We start from the raw sequence: 17915 nt of genomic DNA, 5'->3' as shown, positions 1-17915 counted from the left end.
GCCTTCAGACCATCCTGGTGGGGGATGGAGGTGTAGAGGGATTGGACGTCCATGGTGAAGAGTAAGCGGTTGGGGCCAGGGAACTAGAAATTGTTGATGTGACGTAAGGTGTCAGAGGAATCACGGATGTAGGTGGGAAGGGACTGGACAAGGGGAGAGAGAAGGGAGTCAAGATAACGAGAAATGAGTTCTGTGGGGCAGGAGCAAGCTGAGACGATCGGTCTACCGGGGCAGTTCTGTTTGTGGATTTTGGGTAGGAGATAGAAGCGGGCCGTCCGAGGTTGGGCGACTATCAGGTTGGAAGCTGTGGGAGGGAGATCCCCAGAGGAGATGAGGTCAGTGACAGTCCTGGAAACAATGGCTTGATGTTCAGTGGTGGGGTCATGGTCCAGGGAGAGGTAGGAGGAAGTGTCTGCGAGTTGACGCTCAGCCTCCGCGAGGTAGAGGTCAGTGCGCCAGACAACAACAGCACCACCCTTGTCAGCGGGTTTGATGACAATGTCAGGGTTGGACCTGAGAGAATGGAGTGCAGTAAGTTCAGAGAGAGACAGGTTAGAATGGGTGAGAGGAGCAGAGAAATTGAGACGACTAATGTCGCGCCGACAGTTCGCAATGAAAAGATCGAGAGAAGGTAAGAATCCAGAGGGAGGGGTCCAGGTGGAGGGAGAATATTGGAGATGGGTAAAAGGATCCGTTGAACTGGGAGAGGACTCCTGCCCAAAGAAGTGAGCCCGGAGACGAAGACAGCAGAAGAAGAGTTCAGTATCATGCCGAGCCCGAAGTTCATTGAGGTGAGGGCGTAAGGGTATGAAACTAAGTCCTTTGCTGAGCACTGAACGTTCAGCATCGGAGAGGGGAAGGTCAGGGGGTATAGTGAATACACGGCTGGGGTTGGGATTGGAAGAAAGGGTGGGGACGGAGGAACAGGCAGGGGTGGGGGGTCCTAGATGGGTGTTGGTGTCGATGAGTTGTTGGAGCTTGCGTTCCTTAGCACTTGAGAGAAAAAGTTTCTTGTTGAGGCGTCGGATGAGCCGAAGGATAAAATGAAACTGGGGGCACGCGCAGCTTTGAAAAAGGGTACGGCGGTGCTGCTGGAGGGAGAGGTCGAGTGTGTTCATATGGTGGCGCATGGCACTGAGTGTGGATTTCAGAATGTGACGGGAACAGCAGTCCGAGAAACGTTTTATGTCCCGGAGATACCTGTAATCCTGGGTGGGTTCGAAACATGAGGGGTGGAATTTCAGTTGAAATCCACGTGGGGTAAGTCGGAGACGGAGACAGTCACTGAGAAAGGAGATATGGCTGTGAAAGCGGGTTTTAGTAAACACCTTGTCAAACACTAGGAGGGAAATGGAAAGCAAAGAAGGTGAGCAAGACAACAGAGAGATACGGAAATCTTGTCGCAGAGAGGAACAGAACTTCTTCAAGGAGGTAGGCATTTCTTGAAGAGCAGTGGCAGTCAATTAAACACAGAGATAAAAACAAAAAAACTGCGGATGCTGGAAATCCAAAACAAAAACAGAATTACCTGGAGAAACTCAGCAGGTCTGGCAGCATCGGCGGAGAAGAAAAGAGTTGACGTTTCGAGTCCTCATGACCCTTTGACAGAACTTGCGTTCGAGTCCAAGAAAGAGTTGAAATATAAGCTGGTTTAAGGTATGTGTGTGGCGGGCGGAGAGATAGAGAGACAAAGAGGTGGAGGGGGGGTGGGGGGGTGTGGTTGTAGGGACAAACAAGCAGTGATAGAAGCAGATCATCAAAAGATGTCAACGACAATAGTACAATAGAACACATAGGTGTTAAAATTAAAGTTGGTGATATTATCTAAACGAATGTGCTAATTAAGAATGGATGGTAGGGCACTCAAGGTATAGCTCTAGTGGGTTTTTTTTTATATATAATGGAAATAGGTGGGAAAAGGAAAATCTTTATAATTTATTGGAAAAAAAAAGGGAAGGGGGAAACAGAAAGGGGGTGGGGATGGGGGAGGGAGCTTACGACCTAAAGTTGTTGAATTCAATATTCAGTCCAGAAGGCTGTAAAGTCCCTAGTCGGAAGATGAGGTGTTGTTCCTCCAGTTTGCGTTGGGCTTCACTGGAACAATGCAGCAAGCCAAGGACAGACATGTGGGCAAGAGAGCAGGGTGGAGTGTTGAAATGGCAAGCGACAGGGAGGTTTGGGTCATTCTTGCGGACAGACCGCAGGTGTTCTGCAAAGCGGTCGCCCAGTTTACGTTTGGTCTCTCCAATGTAGAGGAGACCACATTGGGAGCAACGGATGCAGTAGACTAAGTTGGAGGAAATGCAAGTGAAATGCTGCTTTACTTGAAAGGAGTGTTTGGGTCCTTGGATGGTGAGGAGAGAGGAAGTGAAGGGGCAGGTATTGCATTTTTTGCGTGGGCATGGGGTGGTGCCATAGGAGGGGGTTGAGGAGTAGGGGGTGATGGAGGAGTGGACCAGGGTGTCCCGGAGGGAGTGATCCCTACGGAATGCCGATAAGGGGGGTGAAGGGAAGATGTGTTTGGTGGTGGCATCATGCTGGAGTTGGCGGAAATGGCGGAGGATGATCCTTTGAATGCGGAGGCTGGTGGGGTGATAAGTGAGGACAAGGGGGACCCTATCATGTTTCTGGGAGGGAGGAGAAGGCGTGAGGGCGGAAGCGTGGGAGATGGGCCGGACACTGTTCCAGTGAAGCCCAACGCAAACTGGAGGAACAACACCTCATCTTCCGACTAGGGACTTTACAGCCTTCTGGACTGAATATTGAATTCAACAACTTTAGGTCGTAAGCTCCCTCCCCCATCCCCACCCCCTTTCTGTTTCCCCCTTCCCTTTTTTTTTCCAATAAATTATAAAGATTTTCCTTTTCCCACCTATTTCCATTATATATAAAAAAAAAACTCACTAGAGCTATACCTTGAGTGCCCTACCATCCGTTCTTAATTAGCACATTCGTTTAGATAATATCACCAACTTTAATTTTAACACCTATGTATTCTATTGTACTATTGTCGTTGACATCTTTTGATGATCTGCTTCTATCACTGCTTGTTTGTCCCTACAACCACACCCCCCCACCCCCCCCTCCACCTCTTTGTCTCTCTATTTCTCCGCCCCCCACACACACACCTTAAACCAGCTTATATTTCAACTCTTTCTTGGACTCGAACGCAAGTTCTGTCGAAGGGTCATGAGGACTCGAAACGTCAACTCTTTTCTTCTCCGCCGATACTGCCAGACCTGCTGAGTTTTTCCAGGTAATTCTGTTTTTGTTTTGGATTTCCAGCATCCGCAGTTTTTTTGTTTTTATCTCAGTGTTTGGAGCATCTTATGAGCAAATCTGTCAGCTGGTGGTATGTTAAAGATTCCTGCTTTCCAGCTGCTGTTGGGGAATGGCAGTCGGAGCACAGTGAAAATGCCAAGCGGAGACCTCTGAGGGGAACCTGCCCACCTGTGCTGTACGTTAGATCAGTTCACTTCCTGGAATGAAAAATCTGCTGATAGTTTGAATAATGCTTTAAATTGCAGTGTTATTTGTTGTATAAATGCTCTACTAAAGGGTTCCAAGAGCTCAAACTTTTTCAGCTGTGGCTTAGTGCCCTTTCCTCAGAGTCAGAAGATTGTAGGTTCAAGCCCCCATTCCAGAGACTTGAGCACAAAATCTGGCTCAACAACCCCGTGCAGCACTGAAGGATTACTGCACTATCAGAAGTACGGAGCGGGATTTTCTGGCCCTGCCTGCTGCCAGGATCGTCCAGTTCCACTGAAAGTCAATGGACTTTTGGCTGGGCCGCCGAATCTCCCAGGCCGATCTGGCCATGACAGGCTGGAAAATCATGGCCACGGTCTTTTACTTGATCCATTAAGCTGAGGCCTTATCTGCCCTCTTGGGTGGATGTTTGTGAGATCTTGCTGTGCCCAAATTGGCTGCCATGTTTCCTACATTATGACAATGACTACACTTTAAAAGTACTTAATCAGTTTTAAAATACTTTAGGTAAAAGCAAAACATTCGCTGCTCCCAATGCGGTCTCCTCTACATCGGAGAGACCAAACACAGACTGGGTGACCGCTTTGCGGAACACCTTCGGCCTGTCCGCAAGCATGGCCCAGACCTCCCTGTCAATTGCCGTTTCAACACCCCACCCTGCTCTCAGGCCCATATGTCTGTCCTTGGCCTGCCGCAATGTTCCAATGAAGCTCAACGCAAACTGGAGGAACAGCACTTCATCTTCCGACTAGGTACTTTACAGCCTTCCGGACTTAATATTGAGTTCAACAACTTCAGATCATGAACTCTCTCCTCCATCCCCACCCCTTTCCGATCCCCCCTTTTCCAATAATTTATAATTTTTTAATATATTTTTATATATATATTTTTCTTTTCCCACCTATTTCCATTATTTTAAAATGTATTTCCATCCATTGTTTTATCTCTTCCTTTTAGCCTATTTCGATCCCTTCCCCCCAGCCCACCCCCACTAGGGGTATCTGTCACTTGCTCGTCCTGCTTTCTACCTTTAATGTCATCATTAGCACATTCCTCAGCTAATATCACCACATCTTTGCCAATCTCTTCTTTGCCTCCACCTATCACTGGCCCTCTATCCAGCTCTACCTGTCCCGCTCCCCCTCAACCAGCTTATATTTCACCTAATTTCTATATTTCTTAATTCTGTTGAAGAGTCATACGGACTTGAAACGTTAACTGTATCCCTCTCCGCAGATGCTGTCAGACCTGCTGAGTTTTTCCAGCTATTTTTGTTTTTGTTTGTGATAAAAATACTTTAGGATGTCCTGATATCACCATAGGTGCAATGTAAATGCATGTCTTTCTTTCTTTTGTTTCTTTTCGGCTTGTGACATGTAATAACTTTTTACTATTGCAAGGTTATTTTGGCTGTGTGAGTGGTGCAGATAATTTCAATGCATGATACATTGTTTTCCACATGATGACTAAATATTAATATCTCGTGTTCCCAGTGAGCACACTTATCAATCTGAGAGTTGTCTACAGGAAAGCTGGGTTATATTCTTTTGAATGATATATTCCATAGAAGTGTGTTAGGAATGAATGAATTGTTTCTGTCTGCTGCTTTCCTTTCGAACAGCAAGGATTCAGATGACGATTTATATGAAATGATAAAGTTCCATTGTCTAAGTCTTTCCACGTTCAGGAAATGAGCCTGTATCCAATGTATATGCTAGCTTTTGGCACTGGTCTGCTGGATAGGTATGAAATAAATCTACTGATGACCCAGCAGTTCTACCAATAAAGCAGTAAACTCCCATTCTGAGGATCCAATTTTGAATTCCAGTTCTATTTGTCATTTTGTCTCAATTCCTTACTATGGCTAGGTTTCAATAGCTCCAGGCCAAGGCCTTCATTGGAGCATTTCATATTAATAGAGTGCTCCGTCGCCAAGGGAGGAGAGAGCTAGGCAAACACTCCTGTTGCAGAGAAAATATTCTTCTTGTTCATAAATCATGAAGCATCAATGAGGGTGGTCATTGAAGTCCCACTGAGGTTAAATGTAACACTACTAGAACAGGCTGATCGCTGATAAACTAGACCATTGCATTCTCAAACAAAAAGTTTGAATCCCACTCTTCCTTCTCACACAAGCTTCCCTGTGAATTGACACTTTTGCCACTGTAGCTGAGTCAACAAACAGACAAAGAGAACTTGGTGTGTATTGAAGTTACTTCTTGCTAACTAAGGGTTGTTCAAGTAAATGTAAAAGATCCCATTAGGACTATTCAAAGAGGATCAAGAAGTCCTGCTGGTGCACTGGCCAACATACGTATTTTTGTTTTTGTTTCAGATTTCCAGCATCTGCAGTATTTTGCTTTTATTCTTCTCTTAACCTGTTTTGGTGAAGTTGGTTAACTGGTCATTTATCAGAAACAAGAACAAAAATTGCTGTAAGAACTCAGCAGGTCTGACAGCATCTGTGGAGAGAAAGACAGAGTTAATGTTTCGAGTCCGTACGACTCTTCTTCAGAACTATTATCAGATTTGCTTTTGTGGGATCTTCCTGTTTTCTGGCCATCATGTCAGTATATTTTAAGTGTTATTATACATTGCAGTATTGATAGTTATAATTGAACTGCATTTGTTTTGGTTAAGTTAAAATTAAAACAGCACATTACAACGGCAGATTCCTATGTGACAATAGTGACTACACTTTAGAGTACTTCATTAACTGTAAAGTGCATTGAGACATCTTCAGAGGTCATGAAAAGTGCTATATAAATGCAAATTTCTCTTTTCTCTTTACACAGGAGTACAAAATGGAGTTTTCTGTGGTATTAGCTGTAGTTCAGCTGGTCATTCTCTACCTTCTGAATTTCAAAGTTCCAGGTTCAAATCCTCCTCCAGGGTAGAGTACAAAACAAATCAAAGCTGACATTCCAGTGCAGTACCGAGGGGGTGCTGCCTTTCAGATGAAGTGTTAAACTGAGGCCCTGTCTGCCTGGAAGGGTGGATGTAAAAAATCCCATGGTACTATTTTAAAAAGAGCAGGAGAGCTATCACCAGTGTCCTGGCTAATATTTACCCCTCAAATAAAACCACAAAAACAGATTATTGACATTATCACATTGCTGTTTGTGGGAGTTTGCTATGAACAAATTGGCAGTTGCATCACCTACATTACAACAGTGACCACACTTCAAAAAAATTACTTCATTGGCTGTAAAGCACTTTAAGATGTCGGACATATAAATGCAAGTCTTTCTTTCTTTCTACTTGAGTGACTGTGCTACTTTTATAAATAGATACTTTTATAAATAGGCAAGAAGGAAGCCATTCCATCCACTGGAGCTGTGCCATTTTTTTTGTGAGGGCTATTGAAATGTTTAATTAAATTCAGACTTTTGAGGGATTACTTTACAAGGGGAGGCGGTGGTGTGGTGCTGTCACTGGGCTGGTATGCCAGAGACCCAGGACAATGCTCTGGGGGCTCGGGTTTGAATCCCACCACGGAATTTGAGTTCAATAAAAAACTGGAATTAAAAGTCTAATGCTGACCATGAAGCCATTGCTGATCACCATATAAACCCATCTGGTTCACTAATGCCATTTAGAGAAGGAAATCTGCTGTCCTCACCTGCTCTGGCCTACATGTGACTCCAGATCTGCAGTAATGTGGTTGACTCTGAAATGCCCTCTGAAATGGCCGAGCAAGCCACTCAATTGAATCAAACCACTACAAAGCCAATAAAAATGAATGAAACTGGACAGGCCACCCAGCATCGACCCAGGCACTGGAAACGAGAACGGCAAACCCAACCCTGGAAAGTCTTGCTTATTAAAATTTTTAAGTTATTTACAGGATGTGGGCTTCAATGGCTGGGCCAGCATTTATTGCCCATCCCTAGTTGCCCTTGAGAAGGTGATGTGAACTGTCTTTTTGAACTGCTGCAGTCCATGTGGTGTAGGTACACCCACAGTGCTGATGGGAAAGGAGTTCCAGGATTTTGACCCAGCGACAGTGAAAGAACAGCAATATAGGATAGTGAGTGACTTAGAGGGGATCTTCCAGGTGGTGGTGTTCCCATCTATCTGCTGCCATGTCCTTCTAGATGGTAGTGGCCGTGGGTTTGGAAGGTGCAGTTGAAGGAGCCTTGGTGAATTCCTGCAGTGCATCTTGTAGATGATGTACACTGCTGCTACTATGCGTGTGTGGTGGAGGGAGTGAATGTTTGTGGATGTGATGCCAATCAATGGGCTGCTTTGTCTTGGATGGTGTCAAGCTTCTTGAGTGTTGTGGGAGCTGCACTCACCCAGGCAAGTGGGAAGTATTCCATCACACTCCTGACTTGTGCCTTGTAGATGGCAGACAGGCTTTGGGGAGTCAGGAGGTGAGTTAATCATTGCACGATTCCTAGCCTCTGACCTGCTCTTGTAGCCACAGTATTTATATGGCTAGTCCAGTTTGGTTTCTGGTCAATGGTAAGCCCCAGGATGTTGATAGAGGCAGATTCAGTGATGGCGATGCCAATAAACATCAAGGGGTGATGGCTGGATTCTTTCTTGTTGGAGATGGTCATTGACTGGCACTTGTGTGGTGCAAATGTTACTTGCCACTTGTCAGCCCAAGCTTGAATATTGTCCAGGTTTTAAAACGTTTGGACATGGACTGCTTCAGTATCTGAGAAGTTGCGAATGGTGCTGAACAACGTGCAATCATCAGCGAACATCCCCACTTCTGACCTTATGATGAAAGGAAGGTCATTGATGAAGCAGCTGAAGATGGTTGGGCCGAGGACACTACCCTGAGGAACTCCTGCAGTGAAGTCCTGGAGCTGAGAGGATGACCTTCAACAATCACAAACTTTTTCCTTTGTGCTACGGATGACTCCAAACAGTGGAGGGATTTTTTCCCCTAATTCCTATTGACTCCAATTTTTCTAGGGCTCCTCGGTCAAATGCTGCCTTGATGTCAAGGGCAGGTGCTCTCACCTCACCTCAGGAGTTCAGCTCTTTTGTCCATGCTTGAACCAAGGCTGTAATGAGGTCAGGAGCTGAGTGGCCCTGGTGGAACCCAAACTGGGTGTCAGTGAGCAGGTTATTGCTAAGCAAGTGCAACTATATAGCACTGCTGATGACCCCTTCCATTACTTTACTGATGAGGGAGAGTAGACTGATGGGGTGGGTTGGATTTGTCCTGCTTTTCATGCACAGGACATACCTGGGCAATTTTCCACATAGCCGGGTAGATGCCAGTGTTGTAGCTGTGCTGGAACAGGTTGGCTAGGGGTGCGGCAAGTTTTGTAGCACAAGACTTCAGTACAATTGCCAGAATATTGTCAGGACCCATAGCCTTTGCAGTATCCAGTGCCTTCAGCCATTTCTTGGTATCACATGGAGTGAATCAAATTGGCATATCTGATGCTGAAGACCTCCGGAGGAGCCAAGATGCATCATCCACTTGGCACTCCTGGCTGAAGATTGTTGCGAATGCTTCAGCCTTATCTTTTGCACTGATATTTGTGAAGCCTCCTCCATCGAGCCAGGGGATCAACCCTGGTTCAATGAAGAGTGCAGGAAGGCATGCCAGGAGCATCACCAGGCATACCTAAGCCTGAGCTGTCAACCCTGGTGAAGCTATAACACAGGACAGCTTGTGTGCCAAAAAGTATAAGCAGCAAGTGATAGACAGAACTCAACAATTCTGCAACCAACAGATCAGGTCTAAGCTCTGCAGGCCTGCGACATCCAGACATGAATGGTGGTGGACAATTAAACAACCCACTGGAGGAGGTGGCTCCACAAATATCCCCATCCTCAATGATGGAGGAGCCCAGCACATCAGTACAAAAGATAAGGCTGAAGCATTCGCAACAATCCTCAGCCAGAAGTGTTGAATGGATGACTCATCTCAGCCTCCTCCAGAGGTCACCAGAATCACAGGGGCCAGTCTTCAGCCAACTTGATTCACTCCATGTGATATTAAGAAATGACTGAAGGCATGGATGCTGCAAAGGCTATGGGTCCTGGCAATTTTCCGGCAGTAGTATTGAAGACTTGTTTTCCAGAACTTGCTGCGCCTCTAGCCAAGCTGTTCCAGTAAAGTTACAACACAGGCATCTACCCAGCAATGTCAAAAACTGTCCACGTATGTCCTGTACACAAAAAGCAGGACAAATCCAACCCGGACAATTACTGCCTTATCAGTCTACTCTTGATCATCAGTAAAGTGACAGAAAGGGTCATCAACAGTGTTATCAAGTGGTACTTGCTTAGAAATAACCTGTTCACTGACACCCAGTTTGGGTTCCAACAGGGTCACTCAGCTTTTGACCTCATTACAGCCTTGGTTCAATCATGGACAAAGGAGTTGAACTCCAGAGGTGAGGTGAGAGTGACTGCCCCTAACATCAAGGCAGCATTTGACTTAGTGCGGCATCAAGGAGCCCTAGAAAAACTGGAGTCAATGGGAATCAGGGGAGCCATACTTAACACAAAGGAAGATGGTTGTGGTTGTTGGATTTCAATCATCTCAGTTGCAGGAGTTTCTTAGGGTATTGTCTTAGGTCAAACCATCTTCAACTGTTTTATCGATGACCTTCTTTCCATCATAAGATTAGAAGTGAGGATGTTTTTTTATTTGTTCCTGGGATGTGGGCATCACTGGCTAGGCCAGCATTTGTTGCCCATTCCTAATTGCCCTTGTTTAGAGGGCAGTTAAGAGTCAACCACATTGCTGTTGGTCTGGAGTCAGATGTAGGCCAGACCAGCAGATTTCCTTCACCTAAAGGGAATTAGTGAACTAGATGAGTTTTTAACAACAACCAACAATGGTTTCATGGTCACCATTAGGATTTTTAATTCCACCATCTGCTGTGGTGGGATTCAAACCTAGATCCCTAGAATGTTAACCTTTGTCTCTGGATTACTAGTCCAGCGACAATACCACTATGCCATCACCTCCACCTACTGCTAATTGTACAATGTTCAGCACCATTCACGAATCCTCATATACTGAAGCAGTCCATGTCCAAATGCAGCAAGACCTGGACAAAATCCAGGCTTGGGCTGACAAGCAGCAAGTAACATTTGCGCCACGTAAGTGCCAGGCAATGACCATCTCCAACAAAAGAGAATCTAACCATCACCCCTTGACATTCAATGGCACTACCATCACTGAATCCCCCACTTTCAACTCCTTGGATGTTACCATTGACCAGAAACTGAACTGGACTAGCAACACAAATACTATGGATACAAGAGCAGGTCAGAGGCCATGAATCATGCGACAAATAACTCACCTCATGACTCCCCAATGCCTCTCCACCATCTACAAGGCACAAGTCAGGAGAGTAATGGAATACTGTCCACTTACCTGGATGAGTGCAGCTCCAACAACACTCAAGAAGCTTGATACTATCCATGACAAAGCAACCCGCTTGATTGGCACACCTTCCACAAACGTTCACTCCCTCCACCACTGATGCACAGTAGCAGCAGTGTGTACAAGATGCACTGCAGGAATTCGCCAAGGCTCCCTAGGCAGCACCTTCCAAACCTACCACTGCTATCATCTAGAAGGACAAGGGGAGCAGACACATGGGAACACCACCACCTGGAAGTTCCCCTCCAAGCCACTCACCATTCTGACTTGGAAATATATCGCTGATCCTTCACTGTCGCTGGGTCAAAATCCTGGAACTCCCTAAAAGCACTCTGAGGTGTACCTACACCACGGAGACTGCAGCAGTTCAAGAAGGCAGCTCGAAACCATCTTCTCAAGGGCAAATTAGGGATGGGCAACAAATGAATGCCTAGCCAGTGACGCCCACATCCCAAGAATGAATTTTTCAAAAAATCCTTAATGGGGGAATGTCAAGCTCCAGGGAGCAGAACAAGCTTCCAGTCAGGGTATCTAGTGGTGAAATTGTTCTTCAGTGGAAGCACAAAATCAGTGACAGTGAATTGGCAGCCAATTTTACATTGTGTCCTGTGTTCCTTTCTATTGAAGTCAATGAGCGATGTTAGTTATAGCAGAAACAAGATATATGAAGTACCCTCCACTCTGCACCAACAACAGCATGAATTCATATGGTGTCTTTAAAATAGGAAAAAACATCCCAAGTTTATCACAGAGCTGTAAGCAAAAAATTGAGTTCTGAGCCAATGAAAAAAATATTTTTGCTGAGAAAAGAGACATGTCTCAGCATTTCGTCTTGCACTCATCACTTGCAAGAACACCAATATAAGGGGTGGGAAAACAACAATTTATACTGTATGTGAAGAGAGTACCCATTGATTGGCAAGTGGCATTGCCATGGAGAATGCATCACTGATGGTGATTGACAGCTCACTATCAAGCATTGTTTGAAATTTAAACCAGGCAGCTTGACTCTAATTGGTCAAGGCATTGCCCTGAGGAATGAGTCAGCAAATGGCTGTCACTTATTTTGTTTAGCTGAAACAGGCGCAATGTAAGTGCCTGTTCTTTCTGTCTGCAAAGAACAGGGCTCGGTGTATTAATAAATGTAGCTTCCAGTATACACAAATGCCCCACATTGCGAACAGGATTGACAATCTTAAATTGATTGTCAGCATAATTCTTAGCGCCTTGAGGATTACTTAGCAAATGTTGTCCAATTGTGGAATCACATCTAATGTTGGACACTGTGTTTGGGTTTTGCAAGCAGTGGCTGGTTGGGTACGGAGTACCATGCCGGTGGCAAACAGTGACTGGGACATACTGTTTCATATGATCTGCCAATCTTTGGGACATATGGGCTACATACCTAGCATCATACTGGCGTTGAAATCCATATACCACATTATTAATTTGTGTGAAAGGCAGAACGTCCTTTTGGCTTGATGATAGCGTCCTGAGAGTGACGAATACCACTCGTGTTGCTACTGCATGGTAGCAACATGAAACAGCTCGTTTCGCCTGTTGCTCAAATTTTTGAGATACCTTGCCCTTCTAGGGTGATCTGAGGTAGACTGGGCACTTTTTGGGTCTGGAAGTGATGGCCTTTGGCCTGTTCATGAGCTTGCATAACAGAAAGAACATGTACATACATTGTGCCTGTATCAGCTAAACAAAATAAGTGACTGCCATTCGCTGACTCATTCCTCATGGCAATGCCTTGACCAATCAGGGTCAAGCTGCCTGGTTTAAATTTCAAACAATGCTTGGCAGTTAACTGTCAGTCACCATCAGTGGTGCATTCTCCGTGGCATCATCAATTGCCAATCAATCAGCATTCACTTCACATAGAGTATAAATTGTTGTTTTCCCCTTATATTGGTATTCTTGCAAGTGTCCTGATAAGTGCAAGATGAAAAGCTTAGACATGGCTCTTTTTTCAGCAATACTGAAGTTCTGTACTACCCAACAACTATAAGAAGTATTAGGAAGGGTGAGCATGTGAAAATGATCTACAGGAAACCACAAGCCTGCCCATTGAACTTGACCAAAAGCTTGATCACTGAGGTGGTTTTTGAGGAGGATGTTAAAGAAGGAGAGGGTGTGGAAAGTGGAAGGACTTATGGAGAGATATTCAGAGTGAGGACCTAAATGGCTGAAGCCACAAGCATTAATGAGTGGGGGTATGTAGAGGAGACCAAATTTAGAGGAATGGAGAACTGAGTGGGAGATAGGTAGTTGGGCTGTACGAGGTTACAGATGTAAGAGGGAGGGAGGCCATGAAAGGGTTCAAACATGAGAGAGTTTTAAATTTGAAATGGTGGGGTTGCTGTGAGTCAACATAGATCAGAAAAGACAGGGGGCATAGTGTAGGTATACATAGCACACAGGCAATAGAATTTTGGATGGAGAGTGAAGTAGAATTTGATGGAGTGGGGCATTTCATGAAATATACCATTAGACTCCTTCCTGCGCCCTTCAGTTCAAAAATGTTTTGCACCCTAACCTGCTGGAAGTACAAGCTGATAACAGCTCCAAGGGCAGCAGAGCATCTGGAACCTTAGTTAAGTGCAGCTCCAACAGTGTATCTCCTTAATCAATAAGATTTAAGAATTTAAAAATAAACAGAGGAATGATCAAAATGGTGGATGAATTAGAGTTGGTGAATTTAAATCATATCAGGTATAGAAAGACGATTAAAGAGAGGGAAAGAAAAATTTGATTAAGAGGGATAAATAAAAGAGACAGAAAAAGTAAGAAAATCAGTTTAAAAATTTAACATTTGACATTTTAAATATCAACAACAACTCCCTACCTGAGCAAATGGGACCTCACAGTTTAAATTGTTCATTTTCTAGACCAGAGAGGTTGATTGGCAGACATTAACAATGATCAGGTTATTAAAAGGATGCTTACATCATTAATTCGTAGACTTAGCTTTCTATGATCAGTTTAATGGGCAATTAATATGCATAGTCATCAAATTCTTAATTTATGGAGAAGCCAAGGGTGAGATGCCATTTGTGTGAAGTTAATGGCAGAGTGGCACAAATCGTCCAGCAACATTTGGAGGTTCACAATACATGGAGTATCCCTTCATCTGCACAAGTTGAGGGATGATTTACACATTAATAATGGTGAGCAACATTAAACTCGCCACTATTTTGACACTAAATTCTTGTTAAATATTGATGTAGGGTGAATGCTAGGAGACTGGCCAGGAGAACATTTAGAACAGTTGAGTCTGAAGTTGACAATGATGTGGGTAAGGGTTTTAGCAGCCGATGGGGCTGTGACCTGTGTTGTTATGGTGGTGGAAGTAAGCGGTCATTGTGATGCAGAGGATATGTGGTTGGAAGATGCTGAGATTGTGAACAGTCTGATTTAGCCTGCAAGAGCAGCTAATGAGGAGCTGGAGTCGGTGGCAAGGGTACAGTTTGTGATGGGGGCTGGAGATGATGGCTTCAGTTTTGCCAATGTTTAACTGGAGTAAATTGATGCTAAACTGATTCTGACAACACATCAGCAGATGAGTGGACAAGAGAATGGAGTATTGTCAGTCTACACGTGATAGTAACACCATGTCTATGGATTGAAGATGAGGAGGGAACCAAGATAGGCATTCCTCCTAACTTCTGCATAACACCTCCTGCTGCATATTTTCACACGAAACACATTAGGAGTAATCTTATAAATGTGTTACCCACCACAGGGCCTGCCCAGCGGGTGTGGATGTTAAAAAATCAGACGCATACCCACCACGATTATTCATCCTTTTCTTTAAAGGGAAGTGTAATTCCATAAAATTACTCCTGTGACTGTGTTGACCATGTTAGTGTAGAATTAGGTGATGTAAGAGAAGTTGGGCTTAATCTGGAGGTTTTGCTTAATACTCTTACAGTTGGCTGAGCAAGGAGAATCCAGGTCCCATTGATGAAAGGTTAGCAGGCAGGTTCAATGCACCACTTATTTCCACAACTGCAATACATAATTTTTAGATAGGGTGGAGTCATACCTCAAGCACACTTAACATGTCCATACCAGGCTAGCCACTTGTTGGAAGCATAACTGAAGATCTTATGCCATGCAGAACAACATTTACTCTAACTGTGGTTATTTACATCGCTTTGCTTGCATTAATTATCCTTCCATGAAGCATAACTCATACTGACTATAAAACAGTGAGGGGATAAAATGATACCACAAAATAAAGCTTCAGCAGTTCTTAACTGCCATCTGAAGCCTAGATTAAATTACTGCCTTGAAATTACTGCAGGCTATTATTTCTAATAACGTATATACTGTTAATTTGATAGATTGGTTTTACTGAGTTGTGCTGATGGTGGCTATTAATACGTGCAGTTTCATTGATGTGTGATGTGATTCACCCTAGAGGATTAATGGTTGCTGATGTATGTATACGTTACAAACTCCTGGGGGACCCCTGGATTACTTGCTAGCTCTCAGCTCTCAATGTTCCAAGCAGATATCCTGATTGTGTGACTTCACGCAATGCAGTTGGGAGGTTTCCAGGCAACATTTAGGAGTCGGTACCTGGTGCAGATATAATGTTATTCTCCTGGATGGATTGGGAGGCTTGTAAGGCGTATTCCAATATTTTGGTGTCAATTTTTCAGTGTATCCGGGACGGCCGGGAGCAGAAAGTGTCTGGGGGACGTGTTCCCCACCCATATTTTCCATGAGCCTGATTCCCCACAGGCAGAACCTGACCTCTCATTCCCTCTAACATGTCATTGGATAATAGGGACCCATGATGGTCCAGCTACTATGGCGGTGAGCAGAGTGGAATGGAAGTTGTTTAATGTATCAGTCATAGAGTGAGCAGTGGCACAAGCCTAGGAAGTGGATTTAAAGATTTTTGAAAATTGTTTTAAACTTCCACCGACACTCAGAGACTCCTGAGCCAGGCAGCTGCCGGCTGTGTCACTCCAGCTAGAGCCTCTGTAGAAGCCAAGGAGCCCATGCACAGTATTATAATAACCCTTCGAACAGAAGATTGGCTCTCGTACAAAGGATGATCCTTAGTGTTGGCTGGAAATCCCACCACATAAAGCAAAGTTCCAAATGTGACGAAGCAGGCCACGTTTTGCAGTTGATTGCTTGGAAATCACGAGGCGGGGTAACTTTGTCACCAGAAAATACTGGAAAAAAAGACAACCTGATTTATCTGAAGAGTACATCCACACTATTAACTATTACATTGATGGAAAGTAGATTCCCTTTGCACTAATGCTGCAGTGATAGTGTAAATACAGCCTGAATGCAGAGTGAGGGCCCAAGTAGTTAAGAAAATGAAACCTCAAAACTGATTTTAATTATCAAGTTATATTTTGAAAATTCAACTTTCTTACTGTTGGAATTGGTCCAGAATTTAATTGATGGCCTCATATATTGCATCACTTATAGAGCTTTAAACAATGATTAAGAAGACTATATCACTTATAGTAATTTAACTCAGGGGTATAGGGACACCTATGGGCAAACAGGGTCTGGTGAAACTGTCTATTAAAAGAGGAGTGTAAAAATAAATGATAATTATTAATGGATGGGTGAAGGAAATCAATACAGATAGAATAACATAGCCTAGCACAAAGGCTTTAATGAAGAATTACTTTCAGAAGAAAGCTGAAAAGGTCAAAGATAGGAAGAGAGATAACAGAAGAGTGCGTTCGCTCTGATAAAAATTGTCAAGCACGCTGCAAGGTGGTAAAGCCTCAGGGAGCAGAATACTGCTGTTGAGGCCAAGGTGCCAAGGGTCACTTGTCAGTTCAAATGCTTCAGGTGTTACTTGACAAAGATTTATTTGCCTAATTAAAGGCAGCAATTACTAAAAGTACAAGAAGGAATTGGCACCATGTCACTTAAGCATCAATCTTGCAGGGGAGACAGGAGACCTGATTTGATGTAGTATTATCATTGCATGCTCCCTATTGATGGCCCTGATCATATGTGTTAAATTAACCTGCATGTGGAGAGTTTCACTGAGCTCTCCTCTCTTTTGACCAGGGGTACTGAGGGAAAATACAATACCTGTAAGATTGGCTCAAGGAGCTCAGCAAAGAGAAGACTGAAACTAGAGCTTTCCTCACCTGGATGAATCAAGGTCCTGCTAAAGCAGTGCACTCCCATATTTTTTGATACCTTCATTTTGTAAAAGGACTAGATTCATGCAGCTTGTCCACACAAGTCTCTCAAACCTTCCATTTGTTTGGCGAAATAAACACCAGCTGTCAGGAGAATCGCTTGAGATGTATTTCATTCCCAGCAGGTACTGCTTCAGTATACTCATGTTGATCAAGAGCCCTTCTGTTTTGGTCAATCAACATTGTGTTTTTCGTTAACCTAAAGTTATCAAAAAAAAAAGTTTCAGAGAAAATTCAAGAGTAGATTTTTGTCTCTAATGCCAGGGGATGAATCATCAGCAATACAGAGAGGAAATTGAAGTTGACTCCATTGTAGATTTGCGCTCATCCGTACCTAACATTCCTCTCTGGGCTATATCCAGGTGATGCTTTGAGCCCAGGTGCTAATAACAAAATTCTATCAAGCTGGATGCCTCTTTGGCCTGGTGAACAAATTTACTGATAGGTGTGGCACTGAAATGTACTACCAGAAAGATCAGCCACAACACTTTATATAGCACCTTTAATGTAATGAAATATCACAAGGTGCTTCATAGGAGCATTATAAAATAAAGTATGACACTGAGCCCACATAAGAAGATGTTATGTCAGATAACCAAAAGCTTGGTCAAGGAGGTAGGTTTTGAGCAGTGTCTTAAAGGAGGGAAGTAAGGTAGGGAGGCAGAGAGGTATAGAGAGGGTACTCCAGAGCTTGGGTCCTAGGCAGCTGAAGGCAATGCCATCAATGGTGGAGCAATTCTAATTGGGAGTGCACAAGAGGCCAGAATTAGAGGAGCACAGATATCTCAGAGGATTGTAGGGCTGGAGAAGATTACAGAGATGGGGAGGGGCAAGGCTGGGATTTGAAAACAAGGATG

Source organism: Carcharodon carcharias, chromosome 7, assembly GCF_017639515.1.
Source record: "Carcharodon carcharias isolate sCarCar2 chromosome 7, sCarCar2.pri, whole genome shotgun sequence".
Lineage (NCBI taxonomy): Eukaryota > Metazoa > Chordata > Chondrichthyes > Lamniformes > Lamnidae > Carcharodon > Carcharodon carcharias.
This window is presented reverse-complemented; position numbering follows the sequence as displayed.